This window comes from Mesitornis unicolor, unplaced genomic scaffold, assembly GCF_000695765.1.
Source record: "Mesitornis unicolor isolate BGI_N332 unplaced genomic scaffold, ASM69576v1 scaffold22445, whole genome shotgun sequence".
Classification (NCBI taxonomy): Eukaryota; Metazoa; Chordata; class Aves; order Mesitornithiformes; family Mesitornithidae; genus Mesitornis; species Mesitornis unicolor.
In genome coordinates, this window is record NW_010186461.1 from 24,736 (window position 1) to 28,883 (window position 4,148).

Consider the following 4,148-nt stretch of genomic DNA (forward strand, 5'->3'; position numbering starts at 1 on the left):
CCTGCCTTCTCGCTTTCTTTTTTAGCAATCCTCCCCGTCTCCATTGCCTTGCCAGCCCCTCTCGCTTTTCCCCTCTCCTACCACCATCTCCACCTTTTTCCCTTTGCTCCCAAACTGCCCTCCCCAAGCTCTACAAACCGAGGAATCAAAACTTTCAGGATTTACCTCTTCCAAACTGGAGTTATGTTTTTTTCTGGCAGGAAAGTTGGGAGACGCTCCCTGTGGGTCCCGTAACTTGCTCCGAGAGTTACCGGCACCCTCTCGCTTTTCCCCTCTCCTACCACCATCTCCACCTTTTTCCCTTTGCTCCCAAACTGCCCTCCCCAAGCTCTACAAACCGAGGAATCAAAACTTTCAGGATTTACCTCTTCCAAACTGGAGTTATGTTTTTTTCTGGCAGGAAAGTTGGGAGACGCTCCCTGTGGGTCCCGTAACTTGCTCCGAGAGTTACCGGCACTGTGTCCCAGAGCAGGGGAGGGGGAGAAAGGGGAGGTGTGCCCCCCGCCTTTTCCCACGGCTGTCCCCCCAAGGCTGGCTCTCCCAAGCTGACGCCCCGATGCCACGGTAGAGAGGGAGCAAAGCTGGCGGGGAGGGGACGTGGGAAGGAGGAGGGCGGGCTGCAGCACAGCCGAGCCAATCCTCGCCTCGGCAAGAAGACCAGAGAAAATGAGATTTATTCCAACTATCCAGGACACAAAACTTCAGGAACTTCTCTGCTGCTTCCTCCCACCCTGCCCCCCCACTTCCCCAGTGCCATTTCCCGTCCTCTGGCATTGACTGATGGCCACCCACTTCAATAAATTTTGGGGGAAGGGGGAAGACCAGGTCACTGGCTAACCTGGTTAGGGGAGCTTGGCTGAGGGGGGCAAAGGAAAGGAGTTTGCCCCTTGTGTATTTGACCCCCTTATGTATCACACAGATTTGTCCCATCCTGTGTTGGATGGGAAGTGTCCCATGCCCGTGATGTAGCAACGCCAGCCAGGAATGGGGTCTGGGGGTGGGTGATCATGCCAGGACCTGTGGGTTGAGCGTTAGCCAGATAACAGCCTCCTCGTAGGCTGCCTGGGCCATGTGGGCGTTTTGGGGTCAGAACATGCATTACAGGGCCAGGGCAAGCATCACAGCAGCGGCATGGTGTCAGACCATCATGAGGGGGTGGCACTGGGTGAATTCAAAGAGGTGCTCCTTGGCAGCACCAAGGAGGGTTTCTGCCCATACATGGGACACTGCATCCTTTTGGCATCACGCTTCATTGCTTTGTCCCTTGCTGGTCACAGGGCAGGAGACCCTATCAGTGCCAATGAAGGACAACCTGCTGGTGGGCACAGCATCACCAATGCCATCAGTGACCCTCGTGGCCTCCAGGTGAGACTCAGTGGCTCTGTTGGGGAGCAGTTGGCCAGGCACAAGCACCCATTTCAGGGCCCTGTGGAGGAGAAGGGAGGTGTCTCCACTGGCAAAGGCGAGACAAGACTTGTTGGGGTTAAGCAGGACCTGGCTGAAGGGATGACAAGATGTCTGCAGAGATGTCAAAATGGAGCCTGGCCTCTTGCTAGGCTCAGGTGGCCCATACTGGGGTGCCCAGGCAGGAGCACCTTGTGGTTCCGAGGTTTACTAAGCAGCAGTAGCATTTTGGCACCATTCTCAGCCTCTTGGCCTCAGGCTTCTCCTCTGTGAAATGGGATAGTTGGTTTTTCTGCCTTTTGTGGAGGTCTTCTCCATTAGGGATTAAGCGCACATGGACCATGCATTTCGGTGGTAGTTCTAAGTGTGATACGTCTTGGAGGGAGACAGGAGCTCAGATATGAGGAGAGGGGAGCTGTGCCACCAGCAAGGAAAGGAGGACAAATCGTGACCTGCATCCTCTCTGATCACCTGAGGTATGGCAGGCATCTCTTCCCCGGTGTCCCGCCCAGAGAAAACCAACAGGAGTGGTAGGAGAGGCACAAAAAGACCCTTTATTCGGGTTTCCTCTCTCTGCATGGCCTGCCAGGACATCTCCCCCCACCCCAGCCCAAGGGGCTCCCCTCACTCCCTTCACTCCCCTCACCTCCATCCCCATGCCCTGCAGTGGGGGCTGTGGTGGGGAGCGGAGCCGGGGTGACGGCAGCCGCCTCCGCTGGGGAATGCAGAACAAATCTCTTCCAGATGGGACAGGGGCCACGCTCCACTCCTTGCAGGGTGGCTGCCTCTCCACCACCTCCTCCTCCTCCTCACCCCTGCTCCAAGCATCTCTGTGGTCCGGACCAGGACAGGCTCCGTTTCCAGGAAAACAGCTGGAAATCCCCCCTCTTCAGCACCCCTCCCCAAGTCTTGTGGTGTTGCAGTCATGCCAGCCAGGCTGTGACTTCTGTCCTTCTGGGGCTGGCACTGAAGGACTTTGGAGACCTCCAGGATCTGTGCTGGCTCTGGGACTTATTACCCATCCTGGCCACTGGCTGCCTGGGTACAAGCAGAGGTAGTGCAGCCCCTCCAGCTGTTACCCAAGCAGGGGTTGCACCCTCCTGAGACCTCTTTCTCCGTATACAGCTGCCTGGAAAGCAAATCCATATAATCTTGCTGCCCAGCCTGTTTATCTACCTCGGCTGATAAATGAGAGGTGGCTGTAGGGCTGGATGGTGCCGCAGAGCCACTGTATCACCTTGGGCAGAAGCTAATGCCTGGACCTCTCCCAGCCCCATAATGATGGGCTACCTCATCTGCCTTCAGTCATCCCAACCTTTCATCCCAACTGCAACACTGTGCCTCAGGCAGCGGTACCAGTCTCCCCATTACAGAGAGACTGATCATTGGGCTTATCGTGGGAGCAGATAAGTGGCCTCGCTGAGGATTTGCTTTGATTCCTACAACATCAAAGACAGGGATGTGCAAATTGTCTCCTTTCTTCAGGGTGTTCATCCCTCCGGCATGAGACCGAGGTCTTTTGGGTGACTGAATGCGACAGGGATGGAGAGAAGGATGGAGGGTGCTGGGGGAGCTGAATCTCTACCCCATGCTTCCAGGTGCTCTGTCCTTCCTCCTGTCTTGCCTTGCAGCCCCTGTTGCTCACAGACCCAGTGCCTGAAGGAGGCCTATGCAGGACTCCCTCTGGAGAAGAAAACCCCCTTTCTCCCTTTCCCCAATGCTTGGTGGGGTAGCTGAGGGAGGGTGATTGGGGCATCCCAGTTTTGGGATGGTATGCTCACCCCTGGGTTTCTATCCCTTGCTGTTTTTATTCGCTGCCTTCCTACTCATCCTCCTTCCCTGGGAAATTTCCAGGGATGAACATGGATGAACGCGGCTGTGTTCCTGGAGCCTCATCCCTGGAAATTTCCCTGGGAAGGAGGGCAGGCGGGAGGCTCGGTGGGAAGGGGGTGCCTTGCTCGGCGCACAAGAAGCAGATATCCTGTTGCTGCCCAGGGTCTCTGGCTCATATTTCCTCATTAACTGGGAGCGCTGCTCATTTGCGGGTGACTTCCAGATGTTTCCATTCTCCTCGCAGTGGCTGTGAGGGCACATACCGCAGGAGTATGGGAATTACTGCCCTCAGTGGGGTGGGGGACAGACCCCTGCCATGATGGAGAGGAGGGTCCTTAGGCCCCCCTGCCCCACCATGCATCCCAGCACGGCCTCATCCGGCTCCTCCTCAGCCTGGTGCTGCCAGGTCCCTCCTCCCTCCTCCCAGCCCATGACCCTGGGTGCTGCCTCCAGCCTGCGTCTCACTGCCCTGGGGATGAGCTGGGGGCAGAGCCGGTTTTAGGATAAGCAAGCTGGGTGGTGGCAGGAAGTGATACCCTGGGGCCTGGGGTAGGTATGAGGCACCCAGCGTCTGCCCAGCGCATCCCTGGTTTGATTCCAGTGCTGACTTCATAGGCAGCAGATCCCTCATGCCCCATAGTTTCTTGGTTTAGCCCATTCCTAATTTTCCCCACTGATTCCTCCAGCTCCCCTCCCTGGACCAACGGGAGGCCAAAGGAATAGGATTGACCACATACCACTTGTGGGGTTTGCAAATGGGGGGGACGTGGGGGTTGCTTTTCCCATGGGAGCTGGGTTGGGAACTCAAAGCCTCGGGGTTTGCCAAAGCCCAGGAGGAGGTAGGAATGAGTTCCCAGGCTTGCTGGTGGGCTGGCTCCCTCCCTCTGCCTATCTCCTCCTATCCCAAATGT